Source organism: Furipterus horrens, unplaced genomic scaffold (genome assembly GCF_987537825.1).
Source record: "Furipterus horrens unplaced genomic scaffold, mFurHor1.1.pri manual_scaffold_6, whole genome shotgun sequence".
Classification (NCBI taxonomy): Eukaryota; Metazoa; Chordata; class Mammalia; order Chiroptera; family Furipteridae; genus Furipterus; species Furipterus horrens.
The window spans coordinates 190,656,926-190,678,924 of NW_028327176.1; positions in this window are offsets into that span (position 1 = coordinate 190,656,926).

The window sequence follows — 21,999 nt, forward strand, 5'->3', positions numbered from 1 at the left end:
GTTACAGTAGGATGTGTGTCACTGAAAAGTACAGTAGGCCAGGTGGTTGTTCAGAATTAAACTCCTGGCCGTAACACCTTTAACCTTTGTGTTTTAAATGATTTTTTAAATGGGAAGCGGTAAGGCTGAACTATAGTCCCGAATTCCATTGCATGTGTAATACGTCACAGCCTTCAGGTGACTTAACATTCAATTTCGAACTGAGTATTACCGGAAGGTCCCACTGCAAATTCCGAGGTACCAGGCACCTCTGGCCCCGTGGCAGGCGCAGGGGCGCGGGCTGGGAGCTGTTGGAGTCCCACGGAAGGGTGCTCGCATGCTGCACGAGACGCAGCCCTCGGTCTCAGAAACCCCCTGGTGGCCCCAGCAGAGTAACCAACTATTCCTCGCGCTGCCACCGTATTCAGCGTTGGGTCTGCCTAAGAATCCGCATCCGCGTCCTTCCTGACTAGACTGTCACCGTGTCGCTGAGAGGCAGCTCACTCCCTTGAGAATAAGCTGCTTCGAAAGGCAAGAGCATGGCCTTGGAAGGGACCGAGAGCTGGCCCACGCAGGTGGCCCGCTTGCCGGCTGTGTGACCTCGGGCAGCGTAGTTCACTTCTGTGAGGGTCACGGGATACAGTACTTCGAAAGGATTTAAATGTTGCATCTGTCTGGCATTTGGTGAGGGTTTAAAAATGCCATTATTATTTTTAGCTAAAACAAAGAAAACTGATGTCCTCTAAAGGAAAGGTTATTTTACCCTTATTAGAATGGCATGCACACAATAGTTTAAAAAATAAGAATAAGCCAATGGTGAATGTCTAGTGGAAAGAGTACTGGACGGAACCCCAGGTTAGACGTTTTCATCCTGACCCCAAACTCCCTCATTTCCTTCCTCCTTCCTCCGCTGCCGGGTTAAGTATTTCCTGTAACAGCCGTCCTGCTAAGTTCCTTCCATGCATCCTCTTACTGCCTCTCGCAGGGCCACGCACAGCCTTGACCGGATTCCTTAGGTGTTCTGGACCCTCCTTCTGCGGGATAACAGTGTCAACACTCTCACGGGCCCCTCCCGCAGCAGGACCGCAGAAGCACTCCGCTCACCAATTCCTTTCTCCTCCTCCGCGAGTTCCAGAGCCTGCAATCCTACAGCTCCCACGAAGCCATCGGTCACGCCGCCTCTTGCGCTGGTGGCCTGGGTCTCCGTGACGCTCTCCTTCCTGGGACTCCCTCCACCTTCTTCCCCCAACACCCACCCCACCCCGGCCCTGCGCGCTCCTTGCCACCCCGTAGCAGAGAGCCTGGCTCGCTCCTGCAGGTGCGGCCTGACCGCAGCCTCGGCTTCCTCAGTTTGTACGTCAGTTCGTTGCGCTCTGTGTCTGAGGCCCATCGTTGGGGTAAGAGACCCAAACCAGAGACGGTCCTTGGCGTGATCCATCCGCGGTCACGTCCAGGGTGTGGATTCCTTGTCATTGCTTGTGTTTTGTGGACACCGTAGTTTGATGAGATTTCTTAGTTTTGACCGGGCTCATACTTTCAGGAAACCCAATAAATATGTGACTGCAGCCATTGTAATAATCAGGAAATGACAGTGAAAATATATTTATGAGGAGCAAAAATCCATCTCTATCAACACTCTGGCCAGACTTACTGCCCCCGATTCAGCATCCTCTCTGTACCCAGGTATCTGGTCAAGTGCAGTTAACACCCGGGATGTAATTTACCACGGAGCTGACGCAGGAGTGTGTGTATGGCTTTCCAGCCTCACGAGGCAGCAAGACTTCAAACGATGCAGATGACCTGCAGGCGAATAATTACTTTTTCCCTTTTTCTGTCTTGTACTCACTGAAACAGACTGAAGCACAAATAAATAGCGTAACTTTTGTCCTAAATTTGAACCAAACGGCTGTCTCACAGGAGCTGGAATTGCAGTGGGCACAGCACGGACATCGTGGTGGGGACAGGGGGCAGTTTTGTAATTAAATTCAGCCGTTAATTTTTTGCCCCCACAGCTCCATTTTCTCTCCAATTTCCCAACCCCAATTCAGAATTACTGAACCCGAAACTTGCTGAGAAGAAGAAACGCACTCAGCGCCGTTTCCCCTGCCGTATGCTTCAGGGAGCTCAGCCCTCTCTCGCTGGAGGAATTCCCACAGCACCCCTCTTCCTACCCCCACTCCCACCCCCACCCCGGCTGTCACATTAAGTCCTCATGTCCCAGGAGATCTGCTGGGTTTGTTCTAAACAGTATCTTCTGGGCTCATCAGCCTCTTCTGCGGCAACGAGGCGGGTTAACCGCAGGTACCGCGCAAGCCCAAGGCTGAGAAGGAGGGGCAGATCCAGGACCCCAGCCTCACCCCCGCCCCTCGGTGCCACCAACGCCATGGGCACTTGGCCCCCTGCTGTCTTTCCCACCCCGTGCAGTCTCCCAGCCTGGAGTTTTAGGTTCCTCCAGAGCTTGGCTCTCACTGAACTGACTCGACTTGGCCAATACCCCTGAGTTAGAATCTTCGTCAAGGAGGCCACGACCGGCCATGTGTCCCCCCGACATGCCACACTCGCCTTCTGCTCGACAGAAGCCGTACTGAGAGTCCTCGTTTGCACAAGGAAGCAGTGGTAGAGTTTCTTACTTACCAGTTCCGTTTTTCTTCACCCCAGTTGGTGCAGTGCCTTGGAGACCATGCCGTAGATCCCCTCATTTACCCAAGACAGAATGGATTCCGCACGTCTGTGTAACTACTCTGTGGATGGACATTAGGTTATTTTGAGCATCTTGCTATTAAGGACAATATTATAACTTGTATTTTGTATGCGTGCATACTTGTGTGCACTTGCGTGAATACATCTGAAAATACATGCTAAAGAACAGGATGCACATGTTTCATTTTAACAAATACCAACCCTTACCCCTCCAAGCCTCTAGAAGTCTAAGAGGTTGTTTGTCAAAGTATAAATCTTCTTAATTTTGAGTTTTGCCCGTGGGGGTCCCCTAACACCCAGGCTAGGAGAGAGTTTGTTCAGAGGCTCCACGGACTGATAGCTTGTACTCCCCAGAACCCCAAAACAGTTACTACACGCTGCGTGGGCTCCGAAAATGCAGGGCCACGTGTTTAAGTTTTAGAAACGGGTCAGAAGGATAGATGTTGGTTGAAATTGCTTGGCTCAGCCGTAACAGTGATATCTTCTCACGGGGGTTAGCCCGTGAAGGACAGACTACGTGGATACCCTTCCAAAGAGCACGTTGCCCGAAGGACCAGACCCAGCCGACCAGGAGAGGTGCAGGGCCTCCCCTGCAGCCAGCACCCCTCAGGCGGCTTTGGGCCAGGGCCTGCCGGGGCCTCAGGAGCAGGGACTGTGCCGTGAGAGAAGCCGGGAGCCACCAGCGAGCTGCCGGGACCCGTCCCAGCTGGGGGAGCCGGAGGAGCGAGGTCCGGGCAGGCGTTGCTCTACAACGGGGCCCATTCCGCCAAGTGAGGTGCAGCCAGGGAGGAGCAGCAGGCGACTCAGAAGCCAGACGTCATATTCAGCGTGGCTCCAGCTTCCGTCTGGCCCTGGGGGACCCCTGTTCTCGGTCCTGGCTGAACCCTGAGCCCACACGGGAAGCTGTAAAGTCCCGGGTGCGGACTGGCGTTCTCACCTGTGCGGCAGGAACGCTGGTCCCGCAAATGCTCCCGCGCCGTCGGAGTCACAGGCACTCGCGACACGACGTTCTCGGCTCTCCCCCGTTTCTGCAGTTCCTCGCTCTCCTCCTCTGGCTGATGCAGCAAGGGGACGCCCTCTGAAGGGGCCCCGGCAGATACCAGGGGAACCCCCTGTGTGATCTGTGCCGACCTCCTGGTCCCACGGCGGTTCAGCCCGGGCTCAGCCTGGGCACGCGCACTGTGTAAAGCAGCCCAGGTGGTAGCGGGGTGCAGCCAAGACCAACAGCAGTGGGATCACAGCCCCCAGATCTGGCGGGAGGCAGGCGAGGGTCAGGGGCCCAGCAGAGCAAGGCCTAGCGATCTTCCTGCCCCAACGGTGAGACTGTGGTGACAGCAGAGTGATGGCGACAAAGGCCGTGCTCAGGGATCAGTCGTCACAGGAGGACGGGAAAGGGCAGCACCGTGCTGGGGCCGTCGGGGCTCCCGTGGGACTCACCAGACGCCACCCCGCAAGACTCACTTGGGTCTTGTCAGCTCGGCCATTTCTGTTCTCACCACGTTGCCCGAGGAAGAGAGAACAGTGGCTTCAGGGGTGGGCGTGAGGCTCCAGCGGGGAGGGGCTGCGGGAAGCGAGGGCCACACCTCCTTCTGCTGGAGCAATTGGACGCTTCCTGCGGCACAGGTCCATGGGTGACGCGCACCCAACCTGGGAGTTCGTCCCACACCCGCTCGCCAGTTCAACCGCTGCTCATCAGCTCCATGTTTAAGCAGATATAGATGCTGATGGTTTTAGTAGGACAAGAATTTCTGTGGGATTTAATTTTTGTATCTAACTTTATAATTATATTTTATAAATTTAGAAATTGTGAGTAGTTTTAAAAAGCCTTTAGTACCATAGTAAATACTGAAATCTGTGAGAGTCCATTGCAAAATAGATTTAGGCCTTCAGCCTATATTTCTTTGAGTATGAGTAATAACCTTTATTGTGCAATACAAAGCTAAACAAATAATTGCAAAGATGAGTTTTCAAAGGGACACAGAATTTATAGATCTGGATTATTGTTTTCAATTTATTAATACTATATTTTACAGGTAAATAGATAGTTTTGTTATTTTTTAAATATATTATATTGATTGTGTTGTTACAGTAGTCTCAATTTTTTTCTGTTTGCTCCCCTCTGCCCAGTACCCCCTTCCCTCCAGCAATCCCACCCCCTTTAGTTCATGTCCATGGCTCATTCATATAAGTTCCTTGGCTTCACACTTTCTTATATTATTATTAACATCCCCCTGTCTATTCTGTACCCATCAATTATGCTTCTTAATCCCTGGACCATTTCCCCATTTCTCCCCCTTTCCCCTTCCCAGCTGATAACCCTCCAAATGATCCCCACACCTATGACTCTGTTCCTGTTCTGGTTTGCTTAGTGGTATTTTGTTTCTATTTTTTAGATGCAGTTGTTGATAGTTGTGAGTTTGTGATCATTTTAGTGTTCATAGTTTTGATCATCTTTTTCTTAAATAAGTCTCCTTAACATTTTAAATCATAATGGCTTGGTGATGGTGAACTCTTTTAGCTTTATCTTATCTGGGAAGCACTTTATCTGCCCTTCCATTCTAAATGATAGCTTTGCTGGATAGAGTAGTCTTGGTTGTAGGTCCTTGCTTTTCATCACTTTGAATACTTTTTGCCAGTCCCTTCTTGTCTGCAAAGTTTCTTTTGAGAAATCAGCTGAGAGTCTTATAGGCACCCCTTTGTAGGGAACTCTCTGCTTTTCTCTTGCTGCTTTTAAGATTCTCTCTTTATCTTGAACCTTTGGCATTTTGATTATGATGTGTGTTGGTGTGGTCCTCTTTGGATCTAGCTTGTTTGGGACTCTCTGTGCTTCCTGGACTTGTATGTCTGTTTCCATCGCCAAATTTGGGAAGTTTTTCTTCATTATTTTCTCACATAAGCTTTCAATTTCTTGCTCTTCCTCTTCTCCTTCTGGCATCCCTGTGATTCGGATGTTGGCAGGTTTAAAGTTGTCCCAGGTGTTTCTAAGCCTCTCCTCATTTTCTTCATCTCTTGCTTCCTCATTCTGTACTGGTTGACTGTTCTTTTCTTCTTTATGTTCCAAATCATTGATTTGAATCCTGGTATTCTTCCCTTCACCGTTGGTTTTGTGTGGATTTTCACTTAGCATAGCCTTCACTTCTTCCCTTATGCATTTGCCATACTCAAGCATATCTGTCAAGCCTATGAGCATCTTTAACACCAGTGTTTCGAACTCTGCATCTGTTAGGTTGTCTATCTCCTCATCTGTTAGGTTGGCTATCTCCTCATTGCTTAGTTCTCCCACTGAAACCTTGATCCGTTCCCTCTTCTGGGCCATACTTCTCTGTCTCATCACCTTGACAGGTCCTTTGTTTGTTTGCCTCTGTGTCTTAGGTAGAGCTGTTGCTCCTGTTACATCGTGAGTGGTGGAGCCTTAGGGATTCATCAGTACAGGGCGACCCCTTTCACCATGTTATGGCGCTGTATGTGGGAGAGGGGTCTGAAAGGGAACAATGCTACTTGCTCTGCACTCACCCCTTTTCCAGGCAGTTCTCCCACTTCTGTATGGGACTGGCGTCTCTCGAGCTGTTGCCCTGGCCATCGTTCCCAGAGTGCGTGGATCTGTGGACAATCTAGGACCGTGAGGGCCTTTTAAACAAGCGGACTCTGCTGAGAGACCAGCAGTTTCTTCCTCTGTCCCAACCCCCACTGGTTTGCACAGTCAGAAGCAATGAGGCTTGATTTTCTCTGGCGCTGGGACCATGAGCTGTGCTGTCTGGTCTGGGGCTGGGAGCGCTTCCAGGTGTCCCTCCTGACATTTTAAAACATGTGACTGTACTTTCCGCTGGCCTGCTGCTGCCACCACCACACCGCGTCCTCTCCGCCCCAGCTCCGCCCCTCCTACCTGTCTGGGTGAGTGTTTCTTCTTTATATCTTTGTTTGTTGAACTTCCATGCAGCTCAATTTTCTGGAACTTCTGGTTGTCTCTAGTTCTGAGGTAGTTGTGTTCCTTCTTAGCTGTGGAGGGAGACGCAGCGTGTCTGTCCAGGCCTCCATCTTGGATGAAAGCAGTTTGTTGTTGTTGTTTTTGAGTTGTCATGAATTGAAGAAGCATCTCAGATGGTAGATATTCCTTAAATATATATTATTTCGTATTTGCATTTCTTATTTTTCTATTCTCCTACATAATTATGAAATTCTGTAATGTTTCATGTTTATGTTTGAAGGCTGACAAAGGAAAACATAAAATGTTTATTTTTTAAAACTGTAAGGTCATGATAAGGTGGACTCATTGGGAGGTAAAACTTGGATCACGATAAGAAACAAAATAGTATTTGTTTGTTTCTATTCTCATTTGTCCTACAGTAACCCTAATTCTCTCCAGTTCCCCCAAATATTTGAATCACATGTGTTTATGGCCCCGTTTCAGCTGCCTTTGAGTTCTACCAATCTTTTCCCCTCCTGCTCCATCCAAGAGAATGTCTTTAAAATTAGCCCATGTAACCATCCCAGCCCCTTCCCACACGATGGTTACTATACGCAGGCCCTAACTGGCGACCTAGGGCCTGCCTGGACCGGGTGGGGTTCTCTCCCGAGTCTGGATAAGATCTGCCGTTACTTCAGCTCCAGCCGCCACATCCAGCTTATACTACATGGGTTCCGAGGGTGGTGGCAAGCATTTCTCATGCCCATCCCTTGCTCATGTCACCAGGAGAGATGGCAAGGCTATGCTACGATCTCTTGAGACCTTCCATTACAGCAGGAATCCTGGGAGCCAGACTGAAAACCTGTCAGAGTAACAAATACTGCAGTACTCAAACCTGTTCCACCTCCCATCCACTGGGGCCCCAACATCCTTTATTGTGAAACCTCGCTGAACCAGATATGCCACCTACCTTGGAGACGCAAACCTAAACTTAAGTCCCCAGTACTTATATTAGGTGAGGAGCCTTAGACTAGTCACTGAATCATTCTAAGGTCCATGGTGTTGACCATAAATGTTGACCATATCCTTGTAGAGCAGCTATGCTATTTTGACAAGATCATTCAGGGTCTGGTGAAGGATGGATGGATGGATGGATCGCTCGATCGATCGATTTATAGGTGGCTGGGTGGATGGAGAGAAGGATGGCTGGATAAATGGATGGATAGATGGGTGGGTGGATGGATGGAGAACTACTGTAAAGTACTAACAAGGGTTTACTATTGTGGTCTTAACAAAACTCTGATGCCAAAAGCATGTGTTAAGCATCTCCCCAGTGCCTGGCATACGTGCTAGTTCTATGAGAAACGAAAAGTAAAAAGATGTAGTTTCTCTCCCCGGGGGTGGGCATGTGTAACAGGTGCTACAGGGTCACCAATAAAAAGCAAGGCGGGCTGGCCCAATGGCAGTGGGTTGTGGGAACTAAAGTTAGTGTCAGTAAAGAGCAGGGGACATGGCCCGATGAGCTCCAGACAAGAGTCTTGAAAAGGTCCGACGGAGAAACGTGCTAACAAGAGCTTACGGTTTCTTGAGAGAAACATGAAGTGCAGGCAGAGGGACAGAACAGCCAAGGCACAGACACCGGGAGACTGGGACGCAAAGAGCCGCGGTAGCAGCCCGGAGGGCCGGCAGGGACCACGCTGAGGATGCTGTGTTTCGAGGACGTGACCCAGGGAACAGCAAGCCCAGGACGTTGCTTTCACACCAGAATTCAATGAGGAATGACGGATGAGAGGGGCTTCCTCGGTCGCCCAGCACACACGTCGTTGCCCAGAGGCGCTGGCACCGGGAGGAGGAGCCTCCGGCGTTGTGGGGACCGGCCACCGGCACCCTGCGCCCTCGTGGGGAATGCTCCGAGGGGGCTGGGCGTGGACACCCAGGGGAGAGGCAGCCGACCCCGGCTGGGCGGCCAAGGGCAGTTCAGACTCCAGCCTCAGGACCGGCCCACGAGCCTCCAGGGCGGGGGTTGGGGGGACGGGGCCGTAGCGGGAGGGAGAGAGCGCAGCGGAAACTGGGAAGGAGAGGGCATTTCAGGGACGCTGTGAGGGTGGGGAGAGGCCAGGGACGCCCCTCAGGGCAGCGGAGGGAGAAGCGGGAGAAGGCGGTGAACGGAAGAGGCCACCGCGCGTGTCCGGTGTTCATAGCACAGGCACTTCATTCCCATCGACCCACTGAAACACAACGCAGTTTTCCTAGTTGAAGTTTTCACTGGTTTTGCCAATGGGCTCCCTTAATTCCACCCAAAACAATTTAACGTGAGACCATTGCACCCTCCCAGGTAATGCAGGAGGCCGTGTGCCTTGGCCGCAGGGGGCTGGAGAGGGCTCCTGGCCGGGCCAGTCGGTCCTCAGCCCCACGTGCTGCGGGTCGGGGCTCATTTCCCCGTGTCCGGTACAGCGCCGCTCGCTCCGTCTGCCCCCACTCCCCTCCGAGTCCACCCTGCGCCCCTCCGTGTCCGCCCCTGCGCCCCTCCCTGTCCGCCCCTGCGCCCCTCCCTGTCCGCCCCCGCGTCCCTCCGTGTCCGCCCCCGCGCCCCTCCCTGTCCGCCCCCGCGCCCCTCCCTGTCCGCCCCCGCGCCTCTCCGTGTCCGCCCCCGCGCCCCTCCGTGTCCGCCCCCGCGCCCCTCCGTGTCCGCCCCCGCGCCCCTCCCTGTCCACCCCGCGCCCCTCCCTGTCCGCCCCTGCGCCCCTCCCTGTCCACCCCGCGCCCCTCCCTGTCCACCCCGCATCCCCCTCCAAAGGCCGTGTCTGTTCCACTTGCCCTGCACAGCAAAATAATGTAGATGAGAACCAACTATTTCGGCAGCAATGAAAGAATTATTTTATTAATCGGTGCATTGATATCCCAAGAACTGATTTCTGGGCCAAGTTATTAGGAATAAGTAGAGGAGGGGCAAATTAAACTTTGAATCACCTGTTCCTTTGGGCAAAATACATAAACCGAATCGACTGCAACCAAATGTCATATTATTTACGTGGCGTGCACAATTTATTTTCCCAAAATGTGCTCAACAAAAGATTTAAATTTGCTCTTAAGCGGATAATGGGTCCCACTTAATAGTGACGCTTCTGTGTGCCCTTCTCTCTATAATTAAATCATATGGAAAAATGTCACAAAGCAAAATAAAATGTATTTATTTCAGCCATATCTTCCCACAGCATGACATGAAGTCTGCAAAAAGAATCGCTAAGCATTTTTACGCCATCTGTGCTGGTGGGGGACATGTTCCCCAAACATGCCACTGCAAAGCGCTCCGTTGTGAATTCAGCGGAGCCTACTCAGCACTATTATCCACAGCTGACACACAACGCTCTTCTCTTCTTCCAAGGCATTTTGTAGCCCAGCTAGCCCACCATGATGTCTTTTATGGGATTTCAAGACATGGTCATGTCAAAATCCCCGTGTTTCTTCATTCAGATCAAGTTCTGAAAGTCCTTTCCAACAATTGAAATAATAGCTGCTCATAAGCAGCATATGGATCTCCGTGACAGCTTGGATAATGATGCTAGTGGGGGCTGATCATCTCTACCTCAGGAGAGCTGAAAAGTCTCTCTCTATATATTTAGTTAAGCTGTTGTTTCAGGTAGCTTATAGAGCATCAAGTGATAGTCATTGAAGCCCTGGCTGGTGTGGCTCAGTGGATGGAGTGCCAGTCTGTTGAACCAAAGGGTCACCAGTTTGATTCCCAGTCAGGGCACATGCCTGGGTTGTAGGCCAAGTCCCCAGTTGGGGGCACACGAGAGGCAACCACACATTGATGTTTCTCTATCTGCCTCCCTTCCCCTCTCTTTAAAAATAAATAAAATACTTTTGAAAGAATGAAAGAAAGAGAGAGAGAAAGAAAGAAACCATTGGTTTAGTAGGGAAAACCAGACTATTAAATAATGTCACACACTAAGAGTTTTAAAAAGAAGTGATAGCCACTAAAACTTCAACTGTTTCAACAGAATGAACCTAAGACTTATTCTTTGCCATTATTATGATGAGAGTCCACGCACACTTAGAGGAAGTTTTTTTTCCTGTATTCAGTGAGGCCTTTGCATGGTTTGCTACGGAATGTGCGAATGCTGTAAATCTGTCGGGGCCGGGGGGCGGGGGGCGGTACCTGACTGGCCCCGAAGTTCTGGCTTGACCAAACCCAGGCCCATCCAAGTCACGCTTTTGCGTCCTCCTCGGACAGATGACAGCGTGCTGTTGTTCAGAGACACATGAACAAGGAAATGTCACACTCTTTACAAATGCAAAGTGCTTTACTCCCACGTTGAGCTCCTTCTAATTATAAATCTCCCTGAGTCAATAATATTCATGTTAAAACTTCCAAACTTCACTGAATTAAGATGTGATTTACTTTCAAATAACTTAACCTAAGCTTACACCATTTTGATCATGACTATACAGAAATGCTAGGGTTTTTCTAAATGTATAAATTCCACAGTTTGTCACTCAATCAAGGGCTAGAGGTATCTGTCTTGATTTATCCACTCAAAACTCTGAACAGACTTGAACTTCCATAGTTTTTAAAGTCCCACTTCCTTCCAAACCAACCCTGCCACCTCCCTGAAGCATTTTTGACAATGATAATGTATGTGACAGTGGTTTGTAGACTATTAAATGAGATACAACACTTATTGTCACCAATAATATGATTATCAGTTAAGGTGTGGCAGTTACCCTTTCCAATATTGGTTTTGCTGGTTCTCAAGTGAACACAGTACTATTTCTGTGTGGTTATCAGTTTATCTGTATTTATTGTAGCATTCTCTTATACAAACTACCTTTGAACTTGACCTTAAATGTATTCTGTCTATGGCTTATCCTTCATGTAACTTCTGGGTAGGGTCCAAATGAGAGCTGTCAGAGTGGCCCATAGGGAATAAGACAGACATTCCAAGAAATGTTCACTGAAACATCAGATGAATTCTGCGTTCAACCCTCTTGCAAGTTAAACAAACAAATAAAAAGCCCACCTAAAAGACTCTGAGACCAATTCATCGAAAACGCTGCTCTCCTTTGGCCCAGCTCTAATTCCTTATCGTGTTTACCTCTGAGACTGAGCCGGGGACACAATGCAGGGAAGACCACCTTTACCAGAAGGACAAACGGGGCCAGTCCCAAGGGCCAGTGTTTATTCCTGTGAGCTGTACGTCCTGGTCCCCTACACCAAACATTTGTAAGTGAGAGTTTTTAAGTGTTGAATGCGTGTGGCTGTGTGTCCTTCCTCACCTCTCTGGAGGACGGGGGTTCTGGCCCCAGTATTCTCGCCTATGATTGTTTCCTCTTTGTTTTAAGTCCAGGAGGGTGGAGGGGCCTACACGGTCTTCATGTTGTTATTAGTTATTAATTTTCCTCTAGGAGCTCTGCTAAACCTTCTTTGGATCAAATGCCATAAAACCCCCCAAATATGAAGCAGTATCGGCTTAAATGAAAAGTTCATTGTAGTCGCACGTTTTTTCATTTAATAAAATAGCGATGATGAAGACATTCCATTCTAGCAAATATTATGACGAAATTAACTACAGTGCGCAGATTCCCCCCCGGTGGTCGGGAGCCTCGTGCTTCCACCCGGAGACGAGGCGGGGGACCAGTGCGCGCAGGCGGCTACGCTGGCAGTGAAATCCGTAATTACGCGTCTTTACCTCGAGGACCCCGTGCCTGCAGTTTTCTCAAAGTGCCACGAGAGGGCGATCTTCCTCTCCTCCCGCCGGTCTCAGTCCCCACCTGTGCTGTTGTCACTCAAGGTCAAACCTCCCTCCTGCGCTACATGTGGGGTCAACTCGTTGTCTATGCCAGTCACGCTTCTCCTGCCTGGGAACTTGGAAAGGAGCCGCGCGTCGGGTAAAAGCACCTCCGCGGGGCGCCTCTGTTTCCCACCTGGCACTGAATGTGTCCCGGTGCTGTCACAGACCCCCCCAAAGCCACGCCCAGCCCCGCCCCTGGTCTTCTGAGCACCCCGTCCCTGCTCTTGTTCCCACGCGGACCTTTCCTCTCACGCCTTCCCTTGACCCCCCGTTCCTCCCCATCCGCAGCCCACACTGCCATGGAAACCCCCACGGTGCTTCCACACCTGGCCCCTGAGGGTCCCCTGGTCACGGGACTTGGAGAGAGAAGGGGTTCTGCCTCGTGTGACAGCAGCCAGGTCCTCAGGAGCTCCCAGGCTGGCCGTTCTGGGCGGCAGGAGCACAGAGGCTGTCCTATCACCTGGTCGGAGCAGAGCTCATTTAAGTCGGTTGCCACGTGTCAGAAGAGCAAACATGCAGGTTCAACCGTAGTTTTAAGAGCAACACAGAACCTGCTGGTGGCCGCACGAAGAACCCGTTCCCTACAAAGCGGGGAGGGCAGGACACGCTCGGCCTCGTGCCGTGCTGAGCGGGACAGGGTCAGAGGAAACAGGAACCAGCGACCGCTCCGTGGTTCTCCAGAGAAGGCAGGACTCCCTGGTGGGGGTGACGGCCACAGGGCCAGCAGCTGAGAGGAGCATTGACGGTGACGGGGGCTTGCTGAGCACCAGGCCAGGAGCGAAGCACTTCGCCTGCTATATCTCTGTTCTCGCCTCACCGCCCAGTGGGGCCGGTGTGATTGCTGCTCCCAATTAGAGGAGGGAACCGAGGCTCGGGGGGTGGAGCAACTTGCCCAAGATCACAGAGCGCCGGCCTGTCTGCTCTCACACGTGGGGTCTGACCTGCCTTCAGTGACACAGCAGCAGCGGCACAAAGTTGCAGCTGTTCCTGGGCGCAAAGGGATCCCCACTAACCTAGAAGTCACCCTCCCACGGCGTCTCACCGTTTCTCAGTCCAGGCTGCTCAGCGGTGGCCGGCGCGGCAGCGATGGGGCAGTGGCGGTGTACGCAGAGGGGAGGAGAGGAGAGAGAAGGGCGTGCAGACTGAAAAGGAACGGTGCTTTGGTGTCCCTGCAGCCGTAGGTCGGCCCAGGTCGGTAGCACCACCCTGAGGAAGAGCCAGGGGTCCCCGTGAGAGCAGGTGGGTGCAGAGGGGCCATGTCCCATCACGGATGCTGCCACGGATTTCTTTTTATACCAAAACATGCAGCAGGCCCGGGGCCAGGTGTGCAAAGTGAATGGCCCTTGCCAAGGTGGGGCCCTGTCTGTCCTTGCCCTTCCTTCTCCTTGGCAAGAGCCCTGGTAAATACACAAATTACAAGGGGTCTTCCACACACAGAAATACCTTCCATTGTAATCCTGGGACGCTCTCCACTCCTGCCTTTACTTCAGCTACAGATCATTTAGAACAAGGCCTCTTGGTCCATAGTTCAACCTTGCAAACGGCTTTTTAGTGTCTTCGATTTGCAGCCAGCAGCGGAAATTGATGGTCACCCTTCCCTGGCCAACGGGAGGGGCCGCTCCCTCAACCTACGTAAGCCAGTCGTAACTTCATGCACTGCTCCCTAAGTGGAAGTAACCAAAAACTCAACTCGGTTCCTTTCCAACTCAGTGATTTAATTGCCAGAAACTATACGGTGCTTGGCCATCAGGGTAAAGAGCACCTTGCCCCGGAGAAGCCTGTTTGACCCAGGTCATTGAGTGATTTTTATTAGTGTTTATGCACACGACCCGAGAATACAGAAACGCTTCTGCAGATTTTTTTTCTGGGAAGAAGAATGCAGCCTGCATTGATGAGCACACCTCCTTGCCTCCTGCACTTACTGGGTGCTGAGCCGCGGGTGCGAGAGAGAGCCGGCTGGGGGGCGTCAGGGGAGGTGGGGCTGGGGCCCCTGGCCCCAAACCAGTGCGTGACCCCCGGGAGACGCCAGACGGCTGGACTTGGCCGCAGTTCCTAAAATCCGATTTTAAAATGCTTATAAACTTGAACAAATTATTTTGATTCTAGGAATTAAACCTAAAGAGCTAAAGATGGAAAGACATGGTTTTATTTCATTTTTAATAACAGTGAGAAATGGGAAATAAAGGTCCACCAGTAAGGAAGTGATTAAATGACACTTTGTTCCTATGTTGGCGTCTCACGTGGCCATTTAAGTGACTGAAAATATGTAAGGACCAGATAACATCATCCTGATATAACATTAAGTAAAAACTCAAGGTATAAAAATGTATAAGATAATGTTACTTGTGCATTAACATGTGTATGTTTTAGAGGCACCTAAACTGAGACGGAAACACACTTACATGGCAACGAGGGCTATTTTTAGCAGGAGGAGTATAACTAATGGGTCTTTTTCTTTATCATTCTCTGCTTACCCTGTCCTTTTCAGTAATCAGGGGGGAAATTACTTTTAAAATACAAATATTGGTCTGAATCATCTCTAAATTTCTTTACCATTCTAAGCACCTATTGCATTTATGACCCAATTTTAAAAATTCAAAACTGACAGCAAGGTTTGGGGATTCCCACGCACAGCTGGTCCTCAGAATAGAAACACTTGGTGCCACAGCCCCGTCCCATCCAGGGCAAGACTGTCGCGGCCCCGCGTGCCCGGGTCATAAAGACACCGCAACCCCTTTTAGAAGCCAAAGCCGTGACTCTCCTCCTCCGCGACACGGGGGTTCCCTCTTTATCTCGAGGCTGTGAATCCTGCAGCGAGGTGGGCGCGGCCTCACTTAACTTGGCTCCCCTGTCTCCCCACACATTTCCAGCGCTTCTTGCCTGGAGGTTCCCAGAACAGGGATAGTAATTCGAGCCACTACTGTTCTTTTTGTGGAGAGCGCGTCTCCCCGTCTCCCCGCTGAGAGCGGGGGCGAGCCTCGTGGACGTAGGAGCTCCCAAACGGGCAGCGTCCACCCACACGCGCCCGGCGCTTCCCGAGCTCCTGGTTTAGCTGCAACACAGCGGGGCTGAGTGCTTCCTGCAGATCCGCAGTCATGCTCTGCTTGGGACTCCCAGCGCTGCGGATGCGTGAAGGCAGGAGCGGGGTGCGCCCTACCCTGAGCAGCTGCCAGTGGGACACTGGCCCACACACAGCCCGCAGGAATCAGGAGCTCTTCTCCCCCCTCGTGCGTGCCAGTCCACGGTCAGGAATGGCCACCGTCTGTGGCGCTGCTTTCACGGACCTCTGCTTACCTGCAAGCTACCTACGTCTTGTGTAAAATTTCCTTCCGGGTTCCCCGGAGAGTCAGGAGACCACCCAGAACGGAAGAGGAGAACTTCCAAATCTGACCCAATTTCAGGTCCCCGGTGCCTGGTCATGAGAGCCCAGACCCTTCCCTCTGCTGCGCACCGGCAGCCCCTCCCACTGTGCCCGCATCCCCGTCCCAGAGCTGTGGCTTCGTCGTGGCGAGGGTCTGACTGTAGGGACCATACATAGCAGAAGCCAGGCCCTCCAGACGTGGTCAGCGGCCACTCTCGGGGAAGCAGCTCATGTGTTCAACTTAAACCTCCCGGACGTCTTAGGGGCGCCGATGTGTTGGAAGGCGGTGAAAGGAACTCCTTTTGAGCCACGTTTGCGGAACCTCACTGGATTCTGCATTTATTTGCACTGGTCTGGGGGGGAGGCGAGACCCGAGAGGCTATGGGGGTGGTTAAGGAGTAGCCCACACACACATGCACACACGCGCGCACACACGCACAGCCCCCTTTGCTGCTGCCCTTCCTAAGGAACATGGGTGACGGTTGCTTTGGTGGCCTGCCTGCCTCGTGGATGTCGGGTAGCCCGGGGCTGTGTGAAAACGCCGGCTGATGGGAGTTCAGGGGAGCGGCTCTGGCTGCGTCACGGAACGGGAGGGAGGACCAGAGGCCACCACGTAGCATGTAAGTTGCAGAGTGAGCCGGGGGTGGGGGGCGTTAAGGCAGGTGGGCTGAGAGTAACTAATGCCCCCCCAAAACCCGAAGGCGGGGGTAGCTCTGCTTCCGGGCAGTGTCTTCACTGAGGAGCCCAGCACTTTCCACGCTGAGCCAGAGCTTTGCTTCTGGGCCACCGCGCGTCAGATGGTAAAAGGGCCTCCTCGGCCTCGGGTGTCCAGTCCCAGAGGCTGGAATCACTCCTGCGTCAGTGTTTCAGTCCTCCCGCGGTCTGCAGCCCCTGTGAACAGCCTTTTCTGTTCATTCTGAGCACTTACCCAAGTTAGGGAATTTCAAGTCAAATAACCCAACTCCAGGAATTAGCAAGTCACGGGCAGACGAGTGAAGAGGCGTAAAACGTCAGCGGCTCCGGCTTACTCTCTCCTGCTTGTGGGGCTTTTGTGATGGGTCGGCAAACAGGGGCTCACTTCTCCCTTTCCATGGTTCCCTCCTTCCTGCGCGGCAGGGCAGCGGCTGTTCTTGGACATGGGGTGGGGGGGCAGGACAAACACACACACCCACCTCCAGTCTCTTGCCCTTAAAGTCGCTCCAAGGAAAGTGGTGCACTCTGCAGGCTCCGTCAGGAAAGGTAGCGCTCCGTGTTCCTTCCCCGTGGCCCTCGCCCCGGGGACGCAGAGCAGAGGAAGGCTCTCTCCGTTCACCTGCTCCCGCTCCCATCGCACCCGCCTGCTCACGCCTTTGGCACATCTTCTCCGGATTCGTCGTCGGCAGCCGTCCGTCTCGAGAGACGATGGTGTAGCTTCTTAAGAGTCTATCTGCACCGCCGAGAATGGCTGTGCAGTCCGACTCGGGAGTGACACGGTATCTGTCTCCTCCCGTGTTGAATCGACATCTTACGATGACGCTGGAGTGTCCTCTCCAGTGAAGCTGAAGCTACAGAGCCTGGGCAGGGTCATATGGAGGGTCTGCTGTTGCCCATGCAGCAGACCCCCCCTCTCTTCGCAGCTGAAGGGTCCAAGGGAAAGACGGAGTCAGTACAGCTTGGCTTCAGGTGCGCCGCAGGAGTTGCCGGTGTCGACTACAACGTCAAACCGCCTTAGGGACTCCGGCTCCGGATTTTCTGTCGGGGTTTACTCCCTTAGCCTTTCCCCTGAAGAGGTATGCCGCAAGGCAGCGGAGGTTTTTTGGAGTCAGAGTTTTCCTTCTCTGATGTGCCCTGACTGGAAGATCGAACCAGCGACACTTAGCTCGCAGGCCGACGCTCAATCCACTGAGCCAAACCAGCCAGGGTCTTCTCCGGATTATTGTTTGTTTATTCGTTTAGTTAAGTTTCCTTGAGCACCTACCAGGCAAAAGGCGCTACCTTAAACGCTGGAAAGGGAGAGAGAGAGGAAGGAAGGAAGGAAGGGAGGGGACTGGAGGGGGCGGGGGAGGGCGAAGAGCGTGGGCCCCAGCTCTGTCCTTAAGGAGCGGCAGTCAAGCTCAGGAGGCACCTTGCCCCAGGGCCGTGCGGCGGTGCAGACGGCAGGCTAGCGGGGCCTGGCTTTGGAGAGGAGGGTTATGAAGCACCCCCCCACCCTGGGACGCTTAGCTCTGGCAGAGGGGAGAAGCGCGATCTAGGCCTCGGAGGAGCACAAGAAAGGCCTTGGGTGGGAGCATCGCATCTGCAGCAGCAGCCTCGTGGAAGAGACCGAGAGGCAGGCAGAGGCGTGGGGTGGGTGTTCCGTGACGCCCCGGAATCTGGGCCTGGTGCCGTGGGCAGTCAGTTGCCACTGAGTATGTGCACATGCGTGAGCGACGTAATCACATTTGAGCTTTGGGCCAGAGGAGCACGGGGACCACTTGTGAGGAGGAGGGTGGGGGCTGGGGCTGCGTCCTGGAGGCCTGTGAGCCAGGCTGCAGGTGGGTGCCCCTGCGGGGGGACAGACTCTGAGACTGAACCCTGCGGGGACAGTGGGGGCGACAGGGACGCAGGACAGGCATCCCGGCAACTGAGCGGTTCAGTATACGCAGGTGGGGGCGGGGGGAGGCGTGCAAGTGTCCCCGTGTAAAGCCGTCGCTGAAAAGGCTAAACCGGGCCCTGTCCCCAAAGGCAGTCTTCCTAAAAGCAGCGGTGTGCGCCCACGCACCCCGACCGCGAACTCCTGCACGTGGCAGGCGCCTCGCGCCAGAGCTGGGAGCGGGACGCCAGGCCTGCCCCACGCCGGAGCCGCCGACGGCGCAGCGTGGCCAAAGCCAGGGTCCGGGCCGCAGTGCGGGAGCCGCAGAGAGAATGGCACCTGCGGCGTCTCGGAGGCTGCGTGACCCCCATGGCGGGCAGAAGCCGGGCAGCAGAGGGCTCGGGGTGGGGACCCGCGGTGTTGATGGATGAGCCACTCTCAGGGGCAACGGTGACAAGGGAAGGAGAGGGTGAAAGGCCACTAGGAAGGAGGTTAGAAATGAGCTTTTGGTTAGGGGAGAGGAGGTATCACCATGTTTCCAGCCAGAAGAGTCTCATGAACACACATGCCCAGGTGGCCTTAGGTTCCTGTCACAGTGTTTGCAGGGCTTCGCGGCGTCCGCGCGCACTTCCCCGGCTCCTTGATTCGGTTCGCGCCTGTCTTCCCCGCTTGGCCTTTGCTCGGCAAGGGCTCTGCTCTGCTCTGTCCTGGTCAGCGCCTGGCACTCTAAAGGGGCTCAGCCATGGTCGGTGACCAAGGCAGAGCAGCGAGTCTTTATGTGAGAAGGTCCTGGAACAGGGAAAGAAAGGAGGACGGGCCGCAGGAGGGGCTGGGCCAGGAGCGACCAGAGTGGACGTGGAGACAGACTGTGAGGAGCAGTGTTCTACTGCCCGGCGTCATGGCTGCGTCCCCGTGTTGAGGTGCACGTGGGGGCAGGGCAGCCACGCGCTGGAAATATTCCTTAGTAACCAAACCGGCGTTTTGTTCGGGGCCCTGCCCTCAGCCACACGGCCGTGGCTTGGGACCGGCAGGTGGACTGAGCCCTGGCCGGTCACAGAAGGGAGGTGTGGCCTTCCACTGGGGAGGGCCCGTCTCTTCTCCTCCCGTCCTCCTTCCTGCAGCCTGGAACTCAGAGGAGAAGGTGGGCGCTCCGCAGCCCTCTTAGGCCATGAAGTCATCTTGAAAGATGCATGAAAGAAATTAAGTACAAAAGTACAGAAAGTCCAGTTTCCCATGATTTTGTGGCGCTCTTAGACTTCCTCATGGCCATGGCCTCTTCCCAGGCTTTTATTGACAGTAGGAGGAGTAAAGGACTGTCTTGCCTCAGCCAGTGTCTGGTAGGGTTTTCTGTTGTACGCAGGCAAATGCAGTCTTTCCTGCCAGACGCACTACTACCAGTCTGTGGACGGGCAGGATGGGCTGCGTCTGCAGACATCCCGGGGTAGGTACCATGGAAACCAAATGCCCAGCCTCCTGGTCTCCCCACCGGCACACGGGCCACAGCAGAGAACAGGAGGCGCCGGGCCCGGCGCTCCCCACATGTGGCATCCCTGGTAGTGCTGTGCAGCCCGAGTCCCTGGTGTGCTCCAAGTGGCGCTCAGAGATAAAGCTCTTGTGTTACGTGCACAAATGCCGGTGAAATTACATGTGACGATCCCTGTTTGGGCTGATAGAGCACTTTCTTTTTAAAGGCTGAACGTCTGTCCTCATCCAATTAAAGTTTGTACCTTTCGTTTGTTCTGCTCTGGGTTTTCAGGCTGACGGAATAAGTCACGGAGACTTACCACTTGGGACTTAAATAGCTGAAGCTCTACATTGTGGGTTTCTATTCTAGAAATGGAAAGGTGTTTTATGGTACAAAGCTTGGCAGCTCAGTGAGCATCGATATCCTGGGATTCTTGGCTTCTGTGCTTCCCCTTGGAGGCGAGGGGACTCTGCAGGCCCCCTGCTAGGGAACCGGAAGGGCAGGTCAGCAGCGGGGACAGGTTCAGCTCCATCTTGGCCTCGGGTACCACTCACCCCTAGCTGAGCCACTCCAGAGGAAACACGGCACAGAATCCCTCAAGTAACTTGGGTCCGTCCCCCTCACTGAATGTTCTTTTAAATAAAACAATAAAGACGAAAGAACAGCCTGGGTTAGCGACCTGTGCATGCCGTGGGTTTATGGCCGGTTCCCACCCAGACTGTAAGCTCGCCGAGGGCAGGGACCATATCTCAGCCACATCTGAAGTGTAAGTCCTGAAATAGGATCTAACTCTGTCCCAGCCATTCACAGGTGAAATCCCTGAAGGCTGGACAGGCGATCTGCTTGCCGGAGCCGGCACAGATAGGGACAGCTGGGGGGCAGGGGGGCCGGGACAGGGACAAGGCAGGACGGGGCGGGCCTCAGCTCCCCAGGCCGCCCCTAAGCACTGACCACCGAAGCTGCTGACCTCAGCCTTCCCGGGGCTTCAGTGACGTCAGGAGCTCTTCCGAAAGGGGACCTGGACTTTGATATCACCATGGTACCCCGTTATCCACGCCAATCATTGTAGTTCTTTCCCAGCCACACATGAATTTGGATTTTGGTCTGTTCTGCCTTATTCTCCAGCTCTTCTTACGCATCTCTGCTTAAGGGATTAAGCGTTGGCTCAGGATGAAGTTCTCACTGCCCACTTCCTGGGCACACTGCTTCCCCAAAAAGCTTTCGGTGAGCCCCTCACCTGGCCACCGGTACTTTCTGAATAAAGAGAAGCTTGGGAAGTTCGGGGCATCTCTGCCCTCGGGCGGCGTGCTGCCTGGGTCCACAGGCGTGACTCCTCATTCCGACATCACTACCTAGAACTGGTCGTGGTAACGTTAGTTACTCTCCTGCTCCCGGATCGAACAGTGACGCACGCCAGCTGCTGCCTAGATGGTCTCCTTGAGTTAATGAGGGGCCCCTGCAGCGGTGGGGGGTGGGGGGGATGGGAGGGAGGACCACAGAGCAGCCGAGAGTCCCTTATGCTCAGGAGCAGCCCACGAGCTTGTTCAGGTGGCTGGAGAGGCCGAAGTCTCTGTTTCTTAGGTGGACATTGTGCAGAAAATCAGATTTTCTTTTCTTTCCTCAAAGCTTATTCACAAATTAACAGTCACTGCCTCTGGTGGACTGACACCTCCACACTCACAGGTCAACGCTGCGTGCATTTTGCCAAACTGGTATTTTAATTTCCGTTTCGTATTGAGAGTTAGGCCTCAACATTTATCCAGGGGCCCTCAGATGGTAAAGGACAGCCGAGGTGTGGTCCAGATTCGTCCGACTCAAAACCCGTGTCTCTCACTACTCAGCTCTGCAGCCGTCCCCAAAGTCCAAGCAGCGCTAAGTCATTGAGTCACCTGTGTGGGCACCTGTGTGGGAGAGGCTGGGCTCAGGGGTGCTGGGCTCAGGGGTGCTGGATTCAGGGGTGCTGGGCTCAGGGATGCTGGGCTCAGGGGTGCTAGGCTCAGGGGTGCTGGGCTCAGGGGTGCTGGGCTCAGGGGTGCTGGGCTCGGGTGCTGGGCTCAGGGGTGCTGGGCTCAGGGGTGCTGGGCTCAGGGTGCTGGGCTCAGGGTGCTGGGCTATGGGGTGCTGGGCTCAGGGTGCTGGGCTCAGGGGTGCTGGGCTCAGGGGTGCTGGGTTCAGGGATGCTGGGTTCAGGGGTGCTAGGCTCAGGGGTGCTGGGCTCAGGGGTGCTGGGTTTCAGGGTGCTGG